The sequence below is a fragment of the Oryctolagus cuniculus genome, chromosome 13 (genome assembly GCF_051225735.1).
Source record: "Oryctolagus cuniculus isolate XC-2025 breed Fujian yellow rabbit chromosome 13, ASM5122573v1, whole genome shotgun sequence".
Classification (NCBI taxonomy): Eukaryota; Metazoa; Chordata; class Mammalia; order Lagomorpha; family Leporidae; genus Oryctolagus; species Oryctolagus cuniculus.
This window is the reverse complement of record NC_142879.1, coordinates 30,170,205-30,197,753: the sequence shown is the minus strand read 5'-3', so window position 1 is coordinate 30,197,753 and position 27,549 is coordinate 30,170,205. Positions and strand designations below refer to the sequence as shown.

Sequence of the window (27,549 nt, the reverse complement as noted above, 5' to 3'; positions counted from 1 at the left end):
TCAGATGCCTCAGACTTTAAGAAGTTAGTTTTGGAATTATTGATAACCATTCCTAAAAGTTAATAAAATCCTAGAAGCATGAAAGCAGGTGAGGAAGGGAGAAGGCAGACTTTTCTCAGTTTGGAGAGGGTGTTACTGTTTGTGCTTGCATTGGCAAGTGCGTGGCCCATCGGCGGAGCGCGTGTCAGAGCTGGAGCCGATGCTTTCAAAGACTGGAGGGTCTCTTTTGTATGCAATCAGGGCTGTGATGTATTCTGCTGTGAAGCACTTGTAAGATTATGAGGTGAAGGAGTGATGATCGATTTGAAAAAAGAAGCAACATTTAGGCCGGACCCATGACAGCCCAGCTATTTCCGCCAAGGCAGCTGGGTGAATAATGCAAGAGCTATATTCCCCCTTGTGTTTAATCTTGCATTGTTTTTGCAGAGAAAATTTCTGCTTGCCTTCTAAGTCATGTCATCTTCGGTTGTCATCCCGTCTCTCAAACCATCAAAACGGTATTAAATGTTGCAAAGCTACGCAGCAAGAGAACTTTCAAAAGTCAGAACCCATTTGCAGAGCAGCCCTTGTAGAAAATGTATTCTGTTCTCGGCAGAATTTTCCTTCAGTTCTTTCCACTGAGAAGTTTACTGATTTCTCCCAGTGGAATCTGCTGGAATTTATCGGTTCATGGTTGGCAGTCACAGATTAAGGTAAATGTCGATCCGTAATGACCCTCTACATGTTAGTATTGCAGTAAAGCTGGGCTTTTATGTCAAAGATATCGGTGAGGGAGCTATTACACATGACAGGGGTGATCAAGGGACTCCAGACCAAGGCAAGCATTATTAAATATTGACTAGTTCTGTGATTTATGTAGAGCTGGAGGAAAAAAGTGACTTTTTAACCATTATATATTCTTCAGCAACGAAAACCAGCCATTTATCTCCTGCTGGTAATAAAGAACAGAGTGCCTGCATATTTTAGTGGAGGGAAAACCTGGTCTTATAAATGAGATGAACTCCTTCATGATAACATTTCAGTGTGTTAATTGCCAAAAGCAAAACAGACAAATTGGAAGCAATTACAAGATTTGACTTAAGGAGTTTGGCGGTGTGCATTGAACTCTGGGATGAGAAGGGGGTGAGGGTGGAAGCGAAAGGATCATCTTGGGATGGGCCCCAGGAAATGCATTTCATTGGTTCACCATCGCCGGGACTCTCGCATTCACTGTTAAGTGAAAGGATTTCAAACAGTGTCTTGTTCTGTCACCCATCAGCAGCGGGGTGACATTTACACTGAGGGTAGGGAGGTCCATGTAGCTCTACAAGAAACGAATTAAACATTAATTCATCAAACTTATTTAAGTTATCATCTGTTCACTAGATTTATACAAAGCTTATTGAATTGTCTAATGGCTAATTGGTTATTTCCTTGACATAATGAACAACTGTATTTCATCCTTTCCTGTGATGGCTGCTAAAGAGGTGGTGGTTAGAATTTATAAGATTGGAAAATTCAGCTGGAAGGAAGCAAGCTTTGCTTCAAAATAAATATGCTTGCAGCTGGGTCACGATTTTACAGGGCAGGATATGGGGCTGTCTCTGAAAGGCAGTCCCACAGGCCCCCTGTTCTACAAGTCAACTCAGATCCTGCTCTAAACACTTTACAAAGTCAGCGTCAGGTTTTGTAACAGCAAGCGAAGTAGCACAAATCAAGATGTGGTTTTCTTAAAGTGATTTCCTGTGGATTAGATATTATATTTCCATGAATTGAAATTTAAAATGTTAAAAACAATAAGCAGTTCTATACTCTCAGAAGGTATTAGTATGCTCAATTTCTTATATCCTTCTAGAAATTTATAAGCCAATACATATAAATATTCACAAATATACTTATCCTTCTTCCCACACATACAGCATTTAACATAAATGACATACTGTTTTGCCCCATGCTTTTTTAAACTTAATAATTTCAGTGACTTTGTCATTTTGATACATACAGAGCTCATTCTTTATATAGCTTCATAATATCTTAGATGTACAGGTGATATCATTATCAGTTTAACCAGTTCACTATTAATATATATTCAAGTTATTTCCAGTCTTTTGTTATTTCAAAGAATGCCTTAATAAATGCATATTTTATACTTGTTACTTTTGCAAATATATTTGCGTGATAAATTCTTTGTAATGTACTGCTGGGTCAAAGTAAATATTAATTTTTAACTTTAGAAGACCATCAAATTTTACTCCAAACCAGTTTTAGTCTACTTGGAGGAGTATGGCAGTATGTGTGTCTTGATAACATTGTCATCTGAATGTGTTGTCAAACTTTGCCAATTTGCTATACTAAAAATATATCTCAAAGTATGTTGAGTATATATTTCTCTTATTAGGAGTTTGACCATATTTTGATATGTTTTCAATCAGTTGGTATTTCTTTTTTTATGAATTCTTTCTGTCTTTTTCACTACATTTCAAATGAGCTTTTGGAGCTCTTTATATGTATATATAAATTATGAAAATGTGTTTGATGAACAGCAATTTTTCCCTTTGTTATTATTTTGTCCAGCACTTTAATGGTTTATTATTCCAGTAGAATTATGTCCAATCCATTTGGGATATATACTATCATAAGTAATTTAGGAAGAAAACCCCATTTTTCCCCAGAAAATATCTCATTGTCTGAAAACCAATTATTAAATAATCCATGTTATTTTGCACTAATATCTTTAAAAATAAATTTCTACCTTCATAAATATTGGGATAGCTCTGTAGTTTTATTTACAGTGTTGGGTATTTTCATTATTAAAGCTGTAGGATATATTTTAACATCTGGTATGTCTTATCTCCCTCATTATATTCATGAAAGTTTGCTACCTATTCTTTCTCATTGATTTTCTTTTTAGTAATGGTCATACATTTCAAATTCCCCCCAGAAGTCCTGATACTAGTTTATATAAGTGTGGAACTGAATTTATAGGTAACTTAAAATTAATATTTTTATGATATTGGACTTTTCTAATCAGCAATATGATCACACTTTCTATTTATCTTCTCGGTCTCAAGAGTTTAAAGTTTTCTTCATATAGATCTTAGACATTTTCATTAAGTTTATTCATTGACATAATTAGTTGTAATTTAAGATCATTATAAAATATATATTTTATAGTAATAATTACCTGAGAAGAGCTACTTTTTCAAATAATAAATGAACATCACTCTTAGGTACCTGTCTTCAGAAAGCCATAATTTCATGTTTCTATATGTGTATTCACCTAACCACTACAAACACTCGTGATTATTATGTTACTAGGATTTGTTGTCATTTTCCTTAAGGTACAGAAATTTTACCAGGTGGAAAATCATAACCTGATTAATTAGACTGTCATATGGTTTTTAATAAACCCAATCTGGGGTATAGAAATGGCCCCAAAGGTTGGACCCAAAGGATCTGTGCCCTTATAGAACTTGCAAACAAAAGATAGGCAACACTTGGCAAGTCTTTCTTGAGTGTGTGAGGCAGGAAGAAACCTGGTGTTGATAGACAAGTAAAATTGAGCTGACTGGGGAAAGATTTTGGAAAAACTAGACTTACCCCTTTTTAAATTATAGATTACAATAACTGAGATATATAAAACATAATGAATAATGATGAAGCAAGCACGAACACACATGAATGGCAAAAATTAACAGACTTCCCAACCCACACTGGCATATACTGTAACCTGTTATGCTCACCTCCACCATGAATTTAGGAGTAGTACTTAGCTCTCTGGGATTCTAACTGATTTGAATCATCCATTCAGTGGTGATAAACATATGTAAATTAATATTTCTGGGGTCTAGGGGTGCCATTTACTGACCTGGAATAAGTGTTTTACCCAGTGACTCTCAAGAGTGTTTCACTCACCTTGCATAGGTGAATAGCCAGCTCCCTGTGCTCAGTTCATGGCATCTTCAGTATTCTTTTCTCTTCACATATATGAATGAGCTAACAGTGTAAACCCTTGGTAACAAGTCTTACTAATTCCTTACAAAATGTATTGAATATTTTTTAATGACAGACATGTTAATGTAGGAATAAAAAGCTAAAATACTTTTCATCATAGCAATAAAAACCTTGCTTATATGACATGTGTTTTAAAATTGTAAATACTTTTTTCACTTATTTAACCAGTAGATAAAAATAATGTGTGATGAAAATTTAGGGTTATGTAATTATTTTATAAAATTGTAAAAGCAGTCTCAACTACAAGTATTAAAAAAAAAAACATGTAATTGTCAAGAAGGAAAATAAAAAATGCCTTTATGAAGACAAGAAGGAAATACTGAAATCCTATAGAATATATATGTTTTTACAAATGGCAGCCTCTTTGCTGCCAGACTTCTTTTAGATCCCCACAGTGATGCTATTCTTAGCAGGCAATACTATGTCCTAGTACCCATAGCCAGCTTTTTTCTTCAGCAGTTATTGCGCAGTCCTCTGTGAATTGTTCAATTCTTCATTATCCTTCCTTTTGAATGAATCGGGAAGTGATCTCGTTGCTTGATAACATGACAGATTGTTTTGTGTCTGAGTATCTAAGGCAAAGCACCAGGGTGTGCTAATTGCTGAATCCTTTGTGCACTGTTAGCTCTCACCTGCTCTGAAAACTGGATTGCAGCTTAGTTTTTCTCTTCAAATGCCTCTTTCTCCTAATCCCCTATTTTGTGTTGTGACTCAGAATAAAGATACTTATTTGAGAAAGAAAGAATGCAGATTACTGAGGAAAAAAAAAACACAAAACAGGGTAAACGAAAATGATCTTCCAGCATCAGCAGCAGAAACTGCTATTTTAATAAAAACAAAAAGCAGGTGGATAAATTCCTACTGGGGAGAACGAATCATTTTGTGGATATCTGAAAGTGTTCCATCCTCATCATAGAGATCTAAGAAATAGGTTTAGGTGACTTCTTCCCCCCGGAGTGGATGCCAACAGCCAGGAATGAATCTTTTCGAAGGGCAGGTGAAAGGAAAGAACAGGGAAGGGGGGAGAAAGAAAGAAAGGGAACAAGTGGTGAAATTAGCATTAATCAGATGCCTGCCTTGTTCCAAGACCTGATGGTCCTAAAAAAAAAAAAATCAAAAACCTAAAACAAACGTAGACAATTTTCAAGACTATTTTTGAAAGGGCAAATAGAAATTTGAAAAAAGTATCGATTTTATCTCTGAGGGGTCATATTAGGAATGGCGCATCTTCCCATTCTTCCTTTTTTATGAACTCAGTTTTTAAATCTTCTACAATAGTATCTGGTTTTGTTTCATTGAATTTTTTCAAAACATGGTGGTAAACACAGGTGATTCCCGAGTGATGTTGTTTGGAGGGATCGCGGCGGTTCTGGCTTGAAAGAAGGGCTGGGAGAGGAGAGTGTGAGACAACCTGTCCAGCAGAGCCACGGAAGAGCCTTTTAGAAATTTCAGTGATTATCCAGGAAAACGCTTTCAGTGACCTGTGCAGTGTTTCCTTATTGCTCGTTTTTTTATGACTTTTTCTTTATTTGTTTAAGGAAAAGCCTAACTTGTTGAGGGTTTGGGTTTTTGGGTGTTTGTTGTTGTGTTTAATTGGTTGAGGCCTTTTTCTTTTGGAATTTTTTTTTCACTATTGGAAATTTTTCCATGGAAAGGTTTGGTTTTTTTTCATTTTATTTTATTTATTATTTATTTATTTGAAAGGCAGAGTTGCAGAGAAGCAGAGAGAGAGAGAGAGATCTTCTATCCGCTGGTTCATTCCCCAGATGGCCTCAGTGGCCAGAACTAGGCCGATCCGAAGCCAGGAGCCAAGAGCTTCTTCCGGGTCTCCTCCCACTTGTACCATCTTCAACTACTTTCCCACGCCATAGCAGAGAGCTGGATCAGAAGTGGAGCAGCCAGTATTCTAACCTGTGCCCATATGGGCTTTATGGGTAAAGCTGTCCATATGCTAGCTTTACCCACTGCATCACAGCACCGACCTCTGCTCGTGTTTTACCTGCATTTTGCTGCATAGCAGTTGCTAGGTCATCAAACAAACACAAACTCCCTTGGCTGGTGCAAAGCAGACAAGGAAACTGAATGGCCATGATCAGAAAAATAAAAGACTGCTTATAGCAAGACATAACGATGCTGTTAGGGAAGTACTGAGGAGCAGGGCAATTGGGATTTTTTTTTTTTTTTTTGAGGTTATAGATAGGGAGCAGGGACATGGAGTTTTCACCAGGATGGTAAATTCTAGAAGCGGTAGGGTACTTTAATGACAGAATAGGATTTTTCAAAGTAGAAAAATAGAGCTCAGATGTGACGGTTCCCCACCCCCATTCTCTGAGCATTGTTTTTCTTCTTGTGTAATTGGAGTCCGTCCTCCGTTGTTTGTCCCTTGGCAATTCCCATCTAGAAATAAAAGAAACGGAAGGAGAGCTGGAACTGCATCAGTGAAGAAAGCATTGCTGAATTAAAACTAGAGGAGTGCCTGTCTTTAACTACCTTAACCTTAAGCACCTCCAATAGGCTTTCTTTCTGCAGGAGTTAGGATACTCAAGAAGGTGTAGGTATTGTCAAATGCTATAAACCTCTTAAAATCTTTTTTAAAAAATGCAGTCCATCCTTCAAGGTTATCTGGAGACATGCAGAGACCTTTGTAGACAAGCCGAGGCTCTGCATGCATTTCCTGCCAGAGTAAACTGTGTTTTATAAAAACTAGGAGATGCAGAAGCATTTGTTTTCTTGGGGAGGTAAAGAGAATAATGATACGTGGGGAGTGTGCAGGAAGGCTAATGCTGTGAGGAGAGGGACAGCTTTGTTTTATGGTCCCCGCTGCCTGTTTTAGTGTGGAGGGAGATGTACACTTTCAGAGCTGCGTTTGCAAGGTGTGCAGTATATCTGACACGCTGCCCTCTGGGGAAACCCGCCAGTCGGGGAATTGTTCCGGTGATGCAGTACAGCTTGTAACTTGGAATCCCGTCGGAGAACTTTGTAGTTGCTTGTCAGTCAGCGGGAAGATAAAAGAGGCAGCTTCTTTTCAGGCAATTTGAATTCATTTCGCCGTAATGAGTGAGAGGGTCAGGCAGCAGGAGTGCGCGCGCGGCTGAGATCTGATGAAGTGCTTTTGGTAGGCTGAAGCCAGGAGCGGTGGAGACAGAGGAGTGTGATGCCCATCTTGTGGCGGCAGCGGAGGGCGGCTTCTCCTTGGTCCACGCCCTTCTAGAGCCATTCATCCTGATTTAAGGGTACATGGCTTTAGAAGGAAAAGTCAGTGACAGTACAGCTCTATCCCATCTTAAAAACCCAAGGTATGCACATTAAAACTCAAAGTCAAAAAATCGGCAGGTGACAGTCTTTCATACATAAATATTCACCAAGCACTTACACAGTAAAGATATTGTACTACTTTTTAACATACATTTTTTTATAATTTATTTATTTATTGAAAGGCAGAGTTACAGAGAGTCAGAGATAGAGACAGAGGTCTTCCATCCACTGGTTCATTCCCTAATGGCTGCAATAGCTGGAGCTGATCCAATCAGAAGCCAGGAGCCAGGAGCTTCTTCCTGTTCTCCCAGGAGGGTGCAGGGGCCCAAGCATCTGGACCATCTTCTGCTGCTTTCTTAGGCCATAGCACAGCACTGGATCAGAAGTGAAGCAGCCGGGGTTGAACTGGCACCCATTTGTGATGCCAGCACTGCAGGTGGTGGCTTTACCCGCTACACCACAGCTCCAGCCCTGTTCACTTGTTGCCCTTATAGTTTTTTCTTTTTAAAGATTTATTTTATTTATTTGAAAGACAGATTTACAGAAAGATGTAGAGACAGAGAGAGAGGGGTCTTCCATCTGCGGGCTCACTACCCAGATGGCTGCAACGGCCAGAGCTGCGCCGATCCAAAGCCAGGAGCCAGGAGCTTCTTCCAGGACTCCCATAAGGGTGCAGGGGCCCAAGGACTTGGGCCATCTTCTACTGCTATCCCAGGCCATAGCAGAGAGCTTGATCAGAAGAGGAGCAGCTGGAACTAGAACCAGCACCCATATGGGTTGCGGGCGCTTCAGGCCAGGGCCTTAATGCACTGCGCCACAGTGCCGGCCCCATCCCTTATAGTTTATTTTAAAAAATTACATGAGGATCACAGTAAGGCAATCTTCGGGTTCAGAACAATAGCCATGGGTCTCACTCCCCACCTTTGCAGATGTTGCTTCCAAAACAGCATGAGAGATATTAATTGATGAGTATGGAAAATCATTCTCAAGTTTAAAGCAAGTGTGATCTGAAAAGCAGTGAGCATATAGGCAAAGTAGAGAAAATTATTCCCCAACCCCCATTTTTTTGGAAGCAAATATCTCTTATACAAAAAAGGAAATGAAGACATTACAAGTATTATACCTTTGCATCAAATCTCAACACATCTGGAAGCATAAATAACATTACATGAGATTTTTTTAGAAGTTTGATCTGGATTAGAAATTATTGCCATGCTGTCGGTGAAAATATGAATAGGCAGTAATAAAATATGTGTCATTTCAAACATTTGGCTATAGAATATATAGCCACTAAATATATTGACACTTCTGATTGTATATCATGTCATGGCTAATAAAGCTATAGAAATGTATAATTAGGACATATTCTTCCACAAGAATGGACTTAAGCCTTAATTTATCAAACTTATTTAAGAACTCATCTGTTCTCAACATTCACACAGCAGCTTATTGAATTTGTGTCTGATATCTAATTGGCTATTTTCTTGACATAATGAACAAGTGCATACTGTAGACTGTTGTGTGTGTTGAGGCGACAACGTAATGATGAAATGCAAATCGTAAGCCTGAGCTGCACACTGAGTCAGGGCATGCAACCGCCGAGCAGGGGAGAGGCAGGATTGTAGATGTCTCCAACCCTCTGTGTTCATATCTCAGACTCTACAGAGAGTCTTTGGAAGCTTTAAACAATTTTTAAAATAAAATCGCCTTTGCGAAAGGGAAAGTATGTGAAGCATCTGAAATTGCCCAGGCCATCTCCGTACTCTCTCCATGGGCTATCTTGGGGTTTCTGGTACACACATGACGAAGTGGACATTGGGAAATCCAGCCTGGTTTTTGCCTGCTTTCTCATGGTCAGGGTTTGGTGTTTGTTGAATAAATAGCAACATGGGTGTCAGTTTTTAGATATTTACAGGCTGAAACTATAACCATTATATCAACTTATTTGCATTTTGCATGAGGAGATTTTCACTGGATAAGGGTCAGCCATGAATTGGTGTTAGAGGGAGATGAAGGAAGAGGTGTCATAGGAAAACAGAGAACACCTGGCCATCAGTTGCCCATGTTCTTCTGCAGGCTCTAAGATGTGCAGGGAGGTTCTTTCCATCATTTCTGAATTCTCGTGAGGGACTGAGGACAGACCTCGCCATTGGATCCTCACCATTGTGTAGAGCTATGGGCATCACAGACCTTAAGTTCCAACCCCCTACATCACCTAAGAACATCATTCTGTATACTAAAAATAGACCACTTTGAACTAGCATTCCCCACGTTTTGTGTGAAGTCCTTATGATCAGTGAGTTACTTTACTCAATTACTTTAGAATCTAAAGACTAGCAGACTATTAAGGAAAAAAAGTATTATATACTTTTCAGAGAATTTGGACTTTTTTTATTTGTAAATGGGCTTGCAAATAATTTTGATGGTTTTTTCCTAGTCATATACGTTTGGGATTTGTTGAAGTTTTATACCTGAGAAGCAGAAATCTGAAATCACCAATTACATTTAGATATATGTAAATTCACTCATTCATATGTACATGCAACAGGCATGTCTTTAGTTTGTTTCATAGAGAAAATGAAATGATAGGTGTTAGGAGCACAGTGGAGAACTAAGGAAACAAGCTGTCTGCACTGAAAGAAATTGCGGTTTATGGGGGAGACAGAAATTAACCAAATAATCACATGAAAATTTCAAATTTCAAATGTTAATAAAGATTAAAAGTACAGCCTCAAATACTGCATAATAAGGAACGTAGTATAAACTGGGTGGTCAGGAAAGACGTGTTCAAGCAATGACACTTGGGTAACCAGAACAGATGACTAGGTGCCAGTCCAAAGAAGAAAGGGAAGCGGATCCCAGAAGAAATGGCATTTGTGCAGGATGCGAGCAGAGTAAACTTGGTTAGATCTGAGGAAATCAGAGAAGCTCAGTGTGTCTCATACTGAGTGAATGAAGTAGAGAATGGTGAAGGTTGAGACTGGAAATTTAGGCAGGAGCTACTTCATGGAGATTCCAGCTGGTTATTTTAAAACTTTGGCATGGAATTCAAATAACTCCCAAGAATTGTTACTACCTTTTCAATTGTTACACAAATAGATATTATTATTTACATTGATTACCTGTAGGCTTTGGTTGGAGTTTTTTTTTTTCTTTCAAAGATATTTTTGTTAAAAGATACCAATTATAAATGTATGTCATATTCATTTTGACATTTCTCTTTTTTATGAAAATATACATATATGTATACATTGGTATATGCCTGTATAGTGTATTAGATCATGCTATATTTATACATGTAAACATTCAACATTATGTTTCATAACTAGGTTTCATACCAGAAAGAAATCAGACATAAAAAGCTTTTTTAATAAGCATGCAATATACCATCACATGGATACACCAAAATGTATTAACTATTCCCTTTTTGTTGCATACTTAGTTGTATTAGTTTTACACTGAGAAAGAATATTATTAACATATACTTTTTAAAAAAAGATTTATTTACTTTATTTCAAAGTTAGAGTTACAGAAAGATGTAGGGAGACACACAGAGAGAAATCTTCCATCCACTGGTTAACTCTCCAAATTGCCCCCATGGCCAGGGCTGGGCTGGTCCGAAGCCAGGAGCCAACAGATTCTGATGAATGTCTTTCATGGGTGCAGGGGCCCAAGCACTTGAGTCATCCTCCACTGCTTTCTCTGGTACATTGACAGGGAGCAGGATTGGAAATGAAGTAGCAGGAACCCAAATGGGTGCCAATATTGGATACCAGCTGCTTAACCCGCTACGCCACAACACAGGCCCCAACATACACTTATTTATATTTATAAGATATGTACAGTGGCCAGCGCTGCAGCTCAATAACCTAATCCTCTGCCTGCATCGCCGGCACCCCAGGTTCTGGTCCTGGTCGGGGTGCTGGATTCTGTCCGGTTGCCCCTCTTCCAGGCCAGCTCTCTGCTGTGGCCAGGGAGTGCAGTGGAGGATGGCCCAAGTACCTGGGCCCTGCACCCCATGGGAGACCAGGAGAAGCACCTGGCTCCTGGCTTCTGATCAGCGTGATGCACTGGTCACAGCGCACTGGCTGTGGCGGCCATTGGAGGGTGAACCAACGGCAAAGGAAGACCTTTCTCTCTGTCTCTCTCTCTCACTGTCCACTCTGCCTGTCAAAAAAAAAAATAATAATAATAAGATATGTATAGCTAAAAAAAGAATTCCCTAATTGAAGATTGGAAATATTTTCAAGACATTTCCAATGCCTTGGCAAAATACTTTCAGGAAAGATCACGTCAAATCATATGCCCCCTAAAAGTGTACAAATGTTCATCCGTCTGTAATTGTGCTAACTTGATAGATAAAAATGATTGGTTTCTTTAATTTGCAGTTCTTTTATTCCAGTTGAGATCAGACATTTTCCATATGCTACCTAGTTGTTTGTTTTTCTTATTTGTATCTCATATATGTAGCTAAGAAGCTTTCAGAAGTTTTAATTTTTTATATTTACAATAGTTTAAATATTAAGAATAGTAATTATTAGTCATTACAACTTTAAATATTATAGCCAGATTTTTTTTTCTGATTTGTTTGTGAGATTTATTAAGTAGCATTTTGGATTTTTGATAATTAAATTTTTGCTTGTTTAAATATTGTAAAAAATGCTTTTACCATCCAGAGTTGAAAAATACATACTGCTTCATTTTGCTAATTTTTCAGATTTAAACTTCTATATACAACAGTATCTTTTTCTGGGCTATTTATTGCTTCTCCTTATGCTTGTTTCTCTAAATCACCGTTGCATTGACTTGATGCTTCTGCTTTCAACATCGTAAATATTTAGAAAATATCTTGTATCTTAAAGGGAATGTTACTGTATTCTCTTCCAAGCTTATTATTTATTTTTGTTAAAAATCTCTAGTTCTGAATGGCAGATGTCCTAAACAGCACTCTGGCCTCAGAATCAGCCCTTAAGGCATTCGGACCTGGTTAAAAAGCCCATGAGCGTATTTCAGGCATGGAAAGCCAAGACACTCTGGCAAAAAAAAAAAAAAAAAAAAAAAAAAAAAAAACAAACCTAAATGAACGATCTCTGTGAGTGAGATCCCAGCAGAAAGAATGGGCCATCAAAGAGGGCTGTACCTTTCTCTGAAGGGAGGAGAGAACTTCCACTTTGACTATGACCTTGTCTAAATAAGATCAGAGTTGGCAAACTCAAAAGGCTTCCATAGCCTTGGCAACTCATGACAAGAGCCTCCTCGAGTGATTACTGATGCCATAAATAAGAGTGTCAATTGTTAAGTGAACAACAGGAGTCACTGTGCACTTACTCCCCATGTAGGATCTCTGTCCTTAATGTATTGTACTATGTGAATTCATGGTATTAGTAGTAGTCAAACAGTACTTTATACTTTGTGTTTCTGTGTGGGTGCAAATTGTTGAAATCTTTACTTAGTATATACTAAATTGATCTTCTGTATATAAAGATAATTAAAAATGAATCTTGATGTGAATGGGATGGGAGAGGGAGCAGGATATGGGATGGTTGCAGGTGGGAAGGAGGTTATGGGGGGAAAAAGTCCCTGTAATCCAAAAGCTGTACTTTGGAAATTAATATTTATTAAAGAAAAGTTAAAAAAAGCTCTAGTTCTTCTCATACATTTTTTCTTACAACTGAATATTAAATTGAGTTGAAAAACTGCCACTAATATTTTAATGGACTTCCCTTATAAATTAATTCTTGAGGAATGTATGCACTCAAAGATTTCTCATCTGGAAATGTGTCATGATTCCATATAATTAGACATACTGTATCTCACAGTAAAGATTTGTTCTTCATAAAGACTGCATGTTTCTTGTTACGGGTATGTCCAAGTATTTTACTTTTGTTATTGTGATTGTGTTAATTTATTTTTATAGTATTTTTAAAAATTTTATTTAAGATACACAAATTTCATGTTTTTCCTATGTATAGTTTTGGGTTTTTTTTGTTTGTTTTTTGTTGTTGTTGTTTTTTGTTTTGTTTTTGTTTTTGTTTTTTTTTTTTGACAGGCAGAGTGGACAGTGAGAGAGAGAGACAGAGAGAAAGGTCTTCCTTTTGCCATTGGTTCACCCTCCAATGACTGCCGCGGCCGGCTACCGCGCTGATCCAATGGCAGGAGGCAGGTGATTTTCCTGGTCTCCCATGGGGTGCAGGGCCCAAGCACTTGGGCCATCCTCCACTGCACTCCCTGGCCACAGCAGAGAGCTGGCCTGGAAGAGGGGCAACCGGGACAGAATCCGGCGCCCTGACCGGGACTAGAACCCGGTGTGCCGGCGCCGCAAGGTGGAGGATTAGCCTAGTGAGCCGCGGCGCCGGCCCCCTACGTACAGTTTTATGTATCATACTTCTCACCCTACCCTCCCACCTGCCCCACTCCCCACTTTGTGCTCCTCCCTCTTTTATTCCCACTCTTAATTTTTAGAAAGATCTATCTATTTTCAGTTGAATTTATGCTCAAAAGATTAACCGTACACTAAGTCAAGCGTTCAACAAATGGTATGAAGAAAACAAAAAAACACTATTCCTCAACAGTGGATTCAAGGGTTGTAAACAATCATTGAATTTCAAAGTGTCCATTTCACTCCAATACATTACATTTTAGGTACTTTATTAGTTACCCCAGATCAAAATGGATGCAACTGGAAACCATTGTACTTAGTGAAGTCAGTCCCTAAAAGACAGACACCATATGTTTTATTATAGTATTAAAAGAATCATTGTTATCATGCCAGTGTTTTAAAAAATGCCATTTTCACCAAAAACTTTCTTTAAATATTTATAGATCTCTTGATCAATTTCTGCAGCTCCATGAGGACAGAAAACACAGGTGTCATTACAGTTAAAGAAAGCAAGTTCAGCCCCTCAGTTATGTGAATTTAGCTGAACATAACACATTGATAGGATAGACACTTTCACTTTGAACAAAATAGTTCTAATTCCAGTCCCTTGTCACCAATGTAATCCATACAATGTGATTACTTTAAATAAGCACAACCAAACTCTTTGACAAATTATTTGTTTCCAATAATCTATTTGAGAACATTAAAAAACTTGTTAAAGAAATTTAAAACATATGCATCCATGCATATCCACTGAAAAACCCAATTATTTTTCTTCTTGGAATTTTTGGAAAGAAATAATCATATAGTTACACAAAATATTTGTAAAATTTTGTTCCTGACAGGCTACATTTATGTCACAAAAATTAAGATTATGGCTATATGGATTGAATACATTGTGGTCAACCTATCAAAAAAGATTATGCAGTTACATATTTACTAATAAGAGCATATATTATTATAGCTACAAAATAGTATAAAATATATATATATATAGTATAATAGTATAAAATATGACAGTAGATGAGGATGGATACCTGTGAGTAAACATGAAGGTATACACACCAAAATGCACCAAAATATTAGCAAGATAACGATTACTTTGAGATTTTATATAATTTTAGGTTGTCTCTTCACAGTTTCTGATAGATTTGAAATTCACAATGAATAAGTATTTCTCTTATAATGAGACAAAAGAAAAAAACGCCAAAAGAAAAAGGGAAAGGGATAGTTTGTAGCATGTCTAATTTTACAGAAAAACTATTGCCAAGAATTTTGGCAATAACAGATCCTTAAACCTCCAACTATCATGAGAACTTGGGAACAAAAGGCCTGAATTTGTTATTTACAGGATATTAAAATTCTTGGGCTTCGGATTCTTTTAGAAGCCCAACCCATTACAAGTATTGTTTATTGTCATCTTGTTCTTACTTGAATCCCTTAAAGTGTTCAATTTCACTTTTCCCAGTGATTTATTTCTTTATGATAATAGAGTTTCTTATTATCTTTTTGATTTGTATCCTGTTTCCTGGTTAATGATTTACTATATATGTCATATGTGCAAAAGTTATCATACTAGAAAAATTATTATGCTATAATAATTTTGGTACCATCAAACTAAATTAAATTATGTTTCATTGTAAATACTAAAATGTATTAATTTTTTTAAAAGCCTTTTTATGCTGGTGGATAAAGTTACCTTCATATGCTTTCATTAAATATCATGACAGTGCAAGCCAAATTGACAGACCTGATAACAAATCAACTCATTCCTTGTAACACTCCTTTCCAAGTACCAGTTCTGAAATCAGATTTTTTAAGAATGATCTGTACATTCCTGGGATAAGAATTTCATCTCCGTTTATGTGACTATATATAGGCAGATCATTGAACAAAAAGATTCTCTTGCATTGGTTTAAGAAGAAAATGAACCTGCATTTTAATTTAATTAATTAATTATGCATTCTAATTTTTCCTTCAGCACATCCAAATAGCACTACCCAATGCAAATATAATGTAAACTACATATGTAATTCTGACTTTCTGGTATACACATCTTTAAGAAGTAAAAATAGCAGTTGAAATTAATTTCATCATGTATCATTTAACTCAATATATCTAGACTATTATCATTTCAACATGTAATCAAAATATTAAAATTAGCAATTATATGTTATACTTTTTCATATTAAATCTGTTTATTTTATACTTAAGTATATGACCTTCAATTCAGATCATATTCTATCAGACATTTAATTATATACTTAAGTTTCATACAATTTTCAGTTGAGAAAGTAGATTTGCTTACTAAGTTGTTCCAATATATTTAAAAGTTTTCCAGTAACTAAGTTATCAATTTGTAATTTAAATTAATGAACATTAAGCAAAATTAGAAGTTCAATTCCTCAGCCACACCAGCACATTTTAAGTACTCAATAGCAATATGCGAATAGTTGTGGTATTGGACATCATAGTTTTAGAGGTTTGGTTCTATGTACAAATCATCTCCTTTTTTTCTGGGCCCTCCAGTTCTCCTTGAGGCAAGGATTTGTGCCAAATTTTGCTGACTATCTTTGTTATCCTTGGGCTATCCCTTAGCTTAACTCTTATATACTAAATTTTGCGTAAAATGAACATCACCGATATTAAGGGAAAAAACCTATGTATTTTTCTCTTGCTTTTCAACGATCATACAAATAATGTAAATAAGTGCAATAAACATTTATTGAGTGACTCCACAATACTGCAGACTTACAGGCCCGTCATTTGGGATAACACATAGAAGTTGGCTCAGGAAAGTTAAAAGTATATCATTCGTCATGCAATGCCTTCCATCACGTTTACAGCAGCATTTCTTCCCCAGCATCACAGCTTAGCGTAACGGCACTTGGCAGTATTGGCATTTCTGATATGACTTCTTTTGGCTAGCTCAGCATTCTTAAAAAATAAATAGTTTTTCTCTCAGTGATTGAAAGGGTTAAATAGTACCAATTCATTACCACTCACAAAAGGATTTATTTTGTTCTCATAAATCAGTTTTATTCCACATTTTTATTATTCCCTTGGGTGAGCTACTCCAATTGAAATCAATACAAGTGCAAGTGACACAATCAATCTAGATATTTGATTATGGATTTGGAGATCCCCAGGTCTGCTTTTTGGCCAGTTTCTTTCTGATCATCTCTCTGAAGAACTGAGTATTCTTATTGGCATCTGTGAGTTATGAACATGTTTATAAAACATAATAATCTTCATCTGTATACTGCAAGTAGAAGCTCGAAGTATGAGCAAGGATTAAAAGATGGGACTTAAAAGGTATAACTTTATTTTAGAAACTGTTCAAATTTCTCAGTATTTTTCAGAAGGTGGAGTCAAGTTTTGAACATAGTTTCACTCTTTCTAATTAAAAAAAAAAAACTATTAAAAAGGGTGGCTATCAGCTGCATTGGTTTGTGCTATTAGGTAAGTGATTAACTAGGTCTCATGATGGAGATTTTTATCTGCTTTGACACACTTATTTTAGAGCCAAGCCACACCAGGATAACAAAAAGAAAACAACTGAGGTCAATAGAATGCCTTTGAAGGAATCCAGGCTGGTTCTTTTTATTTCCATGATCATCCAGGCTGGAGAGCCACCATCTGGGAGATTTAAAATAGAACGACAGTTCAACTTGAATTTGGTTAACTTTTTATTCAGGGGGTTCAACATCCTATATCAAATTATCTGTGCTTTACACACAAATTTGTCTTATGATCCTTTACATGTTGAATGCTTATTTGGGGACTCATGGTACCACATTGTAGTTCTCGTGCCTCTGACTCAGGCCACCTGTTCTTGGTTCTTAAGCCAAATTTTTGCATAGGCACAATTAAGTAATTCAGTAATGTACTTCTAAATATTCAGAATAAGGCAATATTTGGTGCACTTGTCTAATTTTTTTTTCCTTAACACAAATCCAAAGCTGATATTAACAATGTATTTGCCATTTGCAGCAAATACTTCAAGATTTTTTAACCATTTACTTATCTTCTCTGGATCTGTAGGAAGGAGATATTTCCTGTTCTGGGCAAATTACTTCCTCTGCTTTTTCTCTGAAAGGCTCATGACTTTCAAAGCTTAAAAAAATTTTTTAGAAGCCATTGAAAGGGTGAACTCCTCCTCCTTTCAACCAAGGAGTCATTAATTACTGTTTGGTTACTCTTACTAGGTCTTTAGAATAGTAGCTATAGTGACTACACAAGCTGTGCACTTGAATTTCCACTGCCAAACTTCCTGGCTATGTGGAATTAGAGGACTATCTGTCACCCTTTTCCCCCCTGCTTATTCCTGATCAGTGATTTGCATTTATAATTGCTAAATGATGAAAGATACTCAAAGCATTAGTGAAGGTAGTACCGTGATGCAACACAGCTAGATCAACAAAGTGTTCTTTCCCCACACCTTTTTCCACTCTTAAACATTTACTCAAGAGAATCAACCCAGAAATTGCTAATTGCTCCTTTCATTCAGGAAGGCAGAACATTTTTAAGAGGTAATATCTATAAGAGTTTAATTCAGAAGTTGGACAGTGTATTCTGTAAAGGGCCAAAATAAACATTTTAGGCTTAGCAAACCGTATTTTCTCTGTCATAATTATTCAGTTCTGCAGATAGAATATAACAATGCTTAGAAGTAAGAAGTGCTTTTGTTCTGATAAAATTTTATTTACAAAAACAAGTAACTGGCCAAATTTGTGTTGTAGTCTATAGTTGGTATACCTTTGGCTTTATCACAATTTGTTTATAAATTAAAATATAATTTATATATTTTCTCTGGATATTTCAATCCTCTCATGATTCTTTTGATTTTACAAAAATTATGAATTGTAATTTAGAAATTCATATATTTTAGGAAAACAACATTTGCTAAAACACTACTATTCATAGTAAACCATGTTAACAAATGATGAACATCATTTTATAGGTGGTTTCTTGGCAGCAAACAATAATAAAACTTAGTTAATTAAGGGAAAAATGAATTATCATATGAGAATTCAGCAGTTCCAAGAATTGTCAGGAAAGCCCTCAACTCCTGGCTACTCTTCCTATCTACGCAGTCTCCATTTAATTCATTTCTCTCCAATTGGAAGAAGTCTGAAGATTGTCTTGGTTTGTATTCCTTCCTCTATGAGCAGAACAGGGGACTGTTTTACTCTGAGCAAGAATCTACCATTTTTTTCTTCTGTTGTTAGATTTCAAAGTCAGTGCCATTAATTTATTCCTTTTCCTTTGTACATTTGTGCCTGCAGAACGTTTGGCTCTTTTTGTTTGTGTTGTTCTCTGAGTTTGTTTCCAGTTTGTTGATATTTTGAAGGCTGATTCTGTGATGCTACTTAATTGGTTCATTTTTCTCTAGAAACAGAAATTTTCAAAGTTCACAGCTAATGCTAACAATCTCTTTTTGCAGAGTGGTTCATGCCTGCAATGTGGAAACTGTACAAACAGACTCTCAGAGGGCATCGGTGTATCCCCACCTCTGCTGTTCATCCTCTTATGTAATCCCCTCCACTTCAGTGTGTCTTGCTTCTAACACAATATAACAAAAGTGTGGGCTGTCCTTTCCATGGTGGTAACTTTACACAAGGTTGTAACCATCTGGCTAGGAGACTCTCTTCCTCTAATAAAGCCTGTGGACCTATTGGGGAGGCCCACATGAAGGGGAAAATAAGGATAACGTCCAGCCAGCAAGCAGCTAGGAGCTGTGAACGCAAGAAACTGAGACCGTCCTTCCTGACAGCCTGCAGATGCCATGGGAAGGCTGGATCCAGGTTATTTTCTCTGACACAAGAAAGAATTTGAGGGTAAGATATAGGTAAAGACCAGCAAAGAAGCAGATTTATCGGCATGAGAAGTGAAAGCACATACTCAAGAAAGAACATAGGCATGCTCAGGAGATACATGCACTCCACAAGGTTTGGTCCATCCCTTTGGATTAACCGGAGGCATAGGGAGCAGGGAGTCACGTCAGGAACAAGGGACCATGTCAGGGGCAGGACTTAATTGAATGTTCCTAAGGGGTGGAGTTTGAGCAGGAATTGAGTCCTACCCATTTATTCACCCTTCTTTGGAAAATTTGGAAATGTCATGGTATCAGGTGCATAGTGGGAATAGATATGTCATCCATGGCAATTGTTATTACAATGACTTGAAAATGAGCTAAAAGTCATTGTGAGGAAGCATTTGGCAACCATGTTCGTAACATATAGCCAGTATGTAAGCCACAGAGTGCAGAAGCTGAGGTTTTTCCACTGCCTAGAAGTGGGGAGGTTTGGACAGAGCAACCGGAGTTAAAGTTGGTGGCTTCTCCTTCCAAACTACTTCCCTATCTGCATCACAAGGAAGTGAGTGCTGCCAGCAAGCACAGAAACTGGCAGGGGATTCTGCCAAGAAGAATCTCATTAGAGCCTTGAGATGGGAATTCAGTCTTAGGCAACACATTTTGAGACTCCTAGCAGAGAACTCAATAAGCTGAGCCCAGGCTTGTGACCCATGGAAACTATGAGATCATAAATGTTTGTTGCTCTGAGCTGGCTAAGTTTGTGATAATAGCCTGAAATATCATTAGATGAAAGAAAAACATCCAACTCTCTGACTACATAAGAATAACAGGTAGAAGACAACAGCCGCCGGTGCCGCCATAGCTCAATAGGCTAATCCTCTGCCTAGCGGCGCTGGCACACTGGGTTCTAGTACCGGTCGGGGCGCCGGATTCTGTCCTGGTTGCTCCTCTTCTAGTCCAGCTCTCTGCACTGGCCCGGGAGTGCAGTGGAGGATGGCCCAAGTGCTTGGGCCCTGCACCCACATGGGAGACCAGGAGAAGCACCTGGCTCCTGGCTTCGGATCAGCGTGGTGCACCGGCTGCAGCGCGTTGGCCGCAGCAGCCATTGGAGGGTGAACCAACGGAATAGAAGACCTTTCTCTCTGTCTCTCTCTCTCTCACTGTCCATTCTGCCTGTCAAAAAAAATTTAAATAATAAATAAGTAAAAAAGAAGAAGAAGACAACAGCCAAGCTGAAATAGTTTTCACCCCAGCACTGTCTTCCCCAAGTGGTTGTTCTTCCAAGAAGGGATGGTCTCAAGTATGTGTTTCCCAGTAATAAAAGAACTTAAGTATTTCATTAAATGAAGAACGGGCAGTGATCTGGGATCCGTCATGAGAGCTGATTTATCCATTTGCTCACAGGAGCACCAAGGTCTCTGTGTGTTCTGCGTTTAGTAAAACTCTACCAGATCTCTGGATGGAAACATTTTCTAGTGATAAAATAGTCGTGTTCGTGTCCACTTTTTGGTTTGGAAGCTAGAGGTCGCTTCCTATGGCAGCTCAGGTGCCCAAACACCCCTATCTGGGAGAGATAATGGCAACAGTTTGTTCATTTGGAAAATCAACAGTTTTCCCAAATGGTGAAAAACAGGTCAAAGTAGAAAAAGAAATCTTACATTTCAGATTACAACCTGGGTGATGAATTTGACACAGTTAACAACAGATCTCTGAAGTTACCCTATATATGCATGTGTGCTTGAGTGCACACTTGTTTCTTTTGAAATGGATTTTATGTTTTAGAGCAATTGTAGGTTCACAGCAATGTTGAGCAGAAGACATAGAGATTTTGCATATCCCTCTGCCCTATCATTCCTTCCTGATGTTAACAAAATCAAATCCATTTAGGAACATCTGACCGTGGTACAGAGAATAAAGTTTATTGTTAAAAAATGCACCAAATGACTTAAGAAACTGATTTGCAACAGTCAGACAGCTATGTATACGCTAGGCATACTCTTATTCACATATTTAAAGAAGTCAAAGCAGATTAAACCCAAAGATGCTCAGTGTGAAGAGAGCTGTCCTGGCTCCTGCATGAGTGCACTCCAGGCAAATAATTCTGAAGGGTCTTTTGGAGAGTTGATGAAATATTCTATGAAATACTCTGTTAATTCCCCAAACTGCAATTGTGATCTTAGCAAAATGCCAGATTTAAAGTGAAGTCACTAGCTTCCTGCAACTGCAGATCCTGGGAGGCCACAGTGATGGATCAAGGAATTGGATCCCTGCCACCTCCCGTGGGAGACTAGATTGAGTTGCCAGCTCCCATCTTCAACCTGACCTAGCCCAGCCATTTGCAAACATTTGGAGCGTGAACCAGCAGATTGGAGCTCTCTCTGTCTGCCCCTCTGCATCTCTCTCTCTCTCTGACTCTCAAATAAATAAAGAAAACCAAAAATCAAGGGGAGTCAAAGAAATACTGCTTTTACTAGATGGCAATGACTTAAAATCACTATTACCATTGTGACAGTAAGGAAGAGAAAGATGGTGCACTAATAGGGCACCATCCTTTCCAGAGGACTCAGTGGTTCACAGGCTACTTATGTCCTTCTCTTTCAAAGCCTCTGTGGAGGAAACATCCATGCAGGCATACACCAATATCTGCATTGGCAAAGACTGATGGCTAGGAACAGATCCCCTTGACTGTATATTTAATGAAATATCTGGAACCTTACAAATGCTGACCAACTTGAGATCTCTTAGAATGATGGAAGATGGAGAGCATTCTTGCTGCTTTGATAATGTGTGTGTGTGTGTGTGTGTGTGTATAAAATTATATCTTAAAGAAGGATAAATTAATTTAAGATACCTCAAATGCCCTACAATTTTTGGCTATCATTAGAGTGCTGATTTACCTCTTCATCCTTGTCTGCAGTGTCCCATTTGATGTCTTTTGATTTTAGTATTGGTAGAATTTTGTGATACTGAGATGGGTCTGAGCAACGCTGAGTGGCATCCTCAATACAGGGACAATAGAGCATTTGCTTTTTACAGCAAGAAGTGGGAAAATTAGTTAACACCTTTTCTACCACAAGGTGTAATTGGATTCAGAAAAAGGCTAATTCAAAGCAGGACCAGGTCTGACATGTAAAATCCTCACAAGGTAACAAGAATCAGTTTGGTTTGTTCGCTGTCATTTCTCATTATAATCTTTGTCATGAGAATGGATTCATGTTGTGCCATTTTCTGTTCTTGTTACAATCTTTGTCACATGAATAAGATATCAGGATGTTAATGCCTGGCATACAGTATTCCATGTATGATGATACTGTATAGGACTACTCTGACCTTTGCAATATTAGGTATTCTGATTGGCTGTTCATTTCACCTCTTTCCCAGAAGTTAATAAGGCTGTAAAAAAGAGAGAACTGAAATGGCCAGCCAGTCAAATTATAGAATATTGAAAAGGTCAGAGCAGTACAGCACAGAGGAAAAAAAATTATGGAATATATGGTGCATTAAAATTCTTGTGACAATGATTATAACAAGAATGGGAAAGGAAACCCACATATGTTATTTCAATCTAGAGAGCCCTGTAGGATGTATTCCTGGGACAGCAATCATTTATGCATCCTTGAATCATATATGTGAAAATATCTATTTATGCTGATTTTTACTTAAAAATAATTGCATAAAAAAATACCCTAATATTCAACAAATAAGTATATTAAAATAAAATTTGGGGGCCAGCATTGTGGTGCAGAGGGTTAAGCTGCTGCCTGTGACCCCAGCGTCCCCAGAAGAGCTCCAGTTTAAATCTGGCTTCTCCACTTCTGAGCTAGCTCCCTGCTATTGCACCTGGGAATGCAGTGGAGAATGGTCCAATTTGTTGGGCCCCTGCACATATGTAGGAGACCCTGATGGAGTTCCAGGCTTCCGGGTTCCATCTCACCCAGCCCTAACCATTGCAGTTATTTGCAAAGTAAACCAGGAGATGGATGACCTTTCTCTCTCTGTCTCTTCCGCCCTTTCTGCAACTCTGCCTTTCAAACAAATATGAATCTTTAAAAATAAAACAAAATTTTTACCTTTTAAAATGGGCATTAATGCTGTGAACATTTTGGTTGAACATCATATTTGAAAGCTCAAGGAAAGATTCTTTTGGAGTCAAATCTGTGGGCTATATGTAGTTTTGTTTGGCTATTTCTGCATTTAACATTTTTTTCTTCAAAATAAAATAGGACAGTGAGACTGAATAAATTAACCTCTTCAAAAACCCTTTAGAATGTAGAATACACTGAAACAGCAGTAAGGAGTTTATTTAAAATTTTTACATGATCTATATAAAACTTACTTTTTTCTTTTGATGTGTGATGTTGGCCAATATACAAAGAATCCTTTTCCCTCTTCAGCTCAGAGATAGAGAGAGAGAGAGAGAAAGAATATATTTAAATCATAATCTGAAGTTATTGATCTCAGACGTGCAATGAGATTACTCATTTTTAAAAATGTTTTTATGCATCTAACAACTGTATGATATTTTTGTAGTCTGCCAAGACAGATCTGGTTTAAATACCAGCTCTACACTGACTTTTGAATGCATTATTCTACTGATGGAGTAAATATTTTATAGCCCAAAGCTAGAGTCTAAAGGCATCATTAATAAGGATGTCAAATGTGATCTAGTTACTTTTAGAAGCAGCAGAAATGAATTTTGATCATTGCTTTAAGACCTACGTGGATATAGATTAAACAACCCCTAAATCGATAGTTTTCAAATTTCAGCATACTGAAGGAGAGTCATCCAGTGATTCCTGTCCCTGCCCTTTTGATATTCTCCTTCCCTAGATCTGAGATGGAATCCAGACATGTGACTGTTTGTTGACGTACACTCCAGTGATGAGGATGTAGGTGAAACCTGGGGTGCCAGTGTAGACCACCCCATTCTGCAGAGCTTAGTGCGATTTCCAAAGTCAGACCAAGCTGCAGAGGGTGGACAAGAGGAACTGAACTGAAAATCTCTGAAGCTGAATATGGGACCGGGAGAGTGGGGAAGTGTGGTTCCAGAACACAGAAACTGAAACAGACCTGCACCATCCATTTAGACTCACAAATAGGATGAAAGTTAGGTGGACCAGACAGGACTGGTGACCTGCGATAGGAAATGCTTATCACTTCAGCATTTTTCTAGCTTTATTTTTGAGGCTGAGTCACCTGGGCTGCATTTTCCAGCCCACTGAAAACAAAATGTATGCTGTGAAAAGTGGTAAAGCATAACCCTTTGCAGAGAGGGAATCTGAAGACTTGCAGTTTAAGAACCTTTCCCCCATCCCTAGAAACCCCAATTGGTAAAATTTAAAGGAAGAGATGAACGACGGGGAGGGTGCAGGAAGAGTAAAGGTGCAATCTATGGATCCAGCTTTGGTTTTGAATCTGGAGATGCTGGAATGTCATTGAGAGCTGAAATTTTGTCAGTTGCTGCAAATCTGAGTTGAACTCTGTGGAGGTGAGAGAACATTGGCCTCACCCAGCTGCATGCTTCCAGGAGACCTATGAGTTCTTTTCTGAGCTGAGCAAAATGGTTATGTAATTGCACACTTCTCATAATTATTGAGTAATTATATACTTCTTATAATTACTGAGTAATCATTGTTCTATAACTAGAACTTAATGTTACAACTAATTGTATAATTACCATGTATTAATGTTGTTATCTGGAAAACTTAGAATAAAGTGATACTTAATATATTTCTACCTGTCATGCCATTTTCCAAGCTAGCAATTGTGTTTGTTTTACAGTGCAAAATTTGCTTCAAAAACAAACAAAATGCAAGAAAGAAAACTTTGCCTAATTCATAATCATAATGTTTACTCCCTGGCCTTATATTAGCACTGGGCTGAAAATTTGTAAAAATAAGTTCCCATGTCTTCATTTTCGGATTTTCACCATTTTACAGTTTTGTACCTTATATACGGTGTGCACTGTTGTACCACTTCAGAGCCAGTTGAGCAGCTGCCTGCGTCTCTGTAGGATAAGCTGACCTTTTAGAAAATTTACAGTTGGGCATATGACAACAGCAGCAGTTGTTTCAACTCTAGCTGAAAATGCTACCAAGAAACTAACTATCCTGGGAACATAGAGAGATCTCAGATGCTAACAATGTAATTGTTCTCAGAAAATGATTAGAAGGGACTCATATTTAATCATAACTAGGTTTCTTGAGTGCCAGAACCAAGGCATATACATTTGGGGCGTATTCTCATTTGCACCTTGCAAAATCTCCTGCTTGCATGCAGTTGGAGCTCAATATCCTTCCACTGAATCAAGCTGACTAGCTCTAAGGAACCTATGAAAGCCAAAATAGTATAAATTTAAAATATCTTTTCAATGCCTAAGAACTTATCAAAGGCTGTTTTGCAGATTTTAGAACTTCTTACTAATCTGGGGTTATACATATATAGGAGAACATTATGTATTTCCATTTTAAGACCTTGAAATAATTCTTCAAGCTATGAATATGTCCTTATCTGGCTTTAAATTAATAGAAGTTATTATTCCCATGTTTTAGCTCAGAAGTACCATTTATTCCCTTTGGAATAAACTACTCCTTTGAATGTGCCAATTTTAAGACCCAAGCAATAAATTATTGTATGCTACTAGAGACTTCTTCAGATCATGGAAAATACTTACAACTATGTGTTTTGCAGAAATAAAATTTTGAGCTATTTCTCTATCCACAAATTATTATAAAAGCATTTTAAAGTTTTTGTCTGCTTAAACTACATTTCATGAAAGTGGCCATGTCATAACTAGGTATAAGACAATCTTTAATATTATTTGATCTTCATTAATTTCAGAGTTTAAAGTATAACTTGAGGAATAATTAGCCTTGTTTGTTTTTTTAAAGAATTATTTTATTTATTTGAAAGAGTTACAGAGAGAGGTAGAGTCAGAGAGAGAGAGAGGTCTTTTCGTTCCGCTGGTTCACTCCCCAAATGACCGCAATGGCCAGAGCTGAGCTGATCCGAAGCCAGAAGTAAGGAGCTTCTTCCAGGTCTCCCCTGTGGGTGCAGGGGTCCAAGGACTTGGGCCATCTTCTACTGCTTTCCCAGGCCATTAGCAAAGAGCTGGATTGGAAGAGGAGCAGCCGGGACTTGAACCATATGGGATGCCGGAGCTGCAGGCTGTGGCTTTAACTCACTGTGCCACAGTGCCAGCCCCAGCCTTGTTTGTTAATTAGAAAGGCTTACAATTTTGATTAATAATACATTATTAGTTCATAGTGACATGTAGATACCTACTACTGAGAAAACACAAGGTGTATAATTCTTAGTTAATTTCCAATTCTAAATGTTTGTCTGGAATATATCAGTTGTATGGATCACAACACAGTTATATGGTTCCTAGCTTCTGTGACTGAGCAAGTATTAAATGCTTAATATGGTAAACAGATGATCTCATTTAGCTTTTACAGTAATATTGCAACATTGATATTATCATTCTCAGATCACAGATGAATAAGCTAGAGGTTCGTGTTATTAAGTAGCTTAACAAAGAGCACATTACCAAAAAATGCAAAGATGTAATCAAATGCAGGACTCTGACCATCAAATTTATGTTCTTTACTTTGTACTATATTTTGCAATGCAACTATGTTAAAATATATTTTGGTAAAAATTACAACCATTAAAATTTATTTGCAGTGAAAGACTGCTTTAATGTGTGCCCATCTTTTACTTTTTAAACATTGAATCAATAAATATGGTATCAGTGTCTAGAGATCTTGCAGGTAAGTTTGTTTTTGCCTTTGAAATCCAATACCCTGTGTTGTTGTTGTTTTCAAACATTGGCCTACATAAGCAGAATTTGTATAGAAAGTATTAAGCATACATTTCATAAAAAAAGCATTTTTCCAAATAAAGGTCATCTTAAGTGAATCTTGGTATTATTAGTTCTTTTTTCTTATATTCTAAAAATAATTATAGGGGCAGGCTTTGTAGTGTGATGGGTTAGGCTGCCACTTGTGACACCTGCACCCTATGTTGGAGTGCTGGTTAGAGTTCTAGCTGCTCAGCTTTGGGTCAAGCTTCCTGCTAATGTCCCTGGGAAAGCAACAGAGGA

The 27,549-nt window shown here is 37.6% G+C and overlaps 1 protein-coding gene across 1 annotated transcript in view; it reads left to right on the top strand.

The window, feature by feature from the left end:
• The window catches only part of USH2A (usherin), an 870,853-nt gene that overhangs the window by 521,417 nt on the left and 321,887 nt on the right, over positions 1-27,549 (top strand). The gene's annotated exons all lie outside the window — the stretch shown is intronic.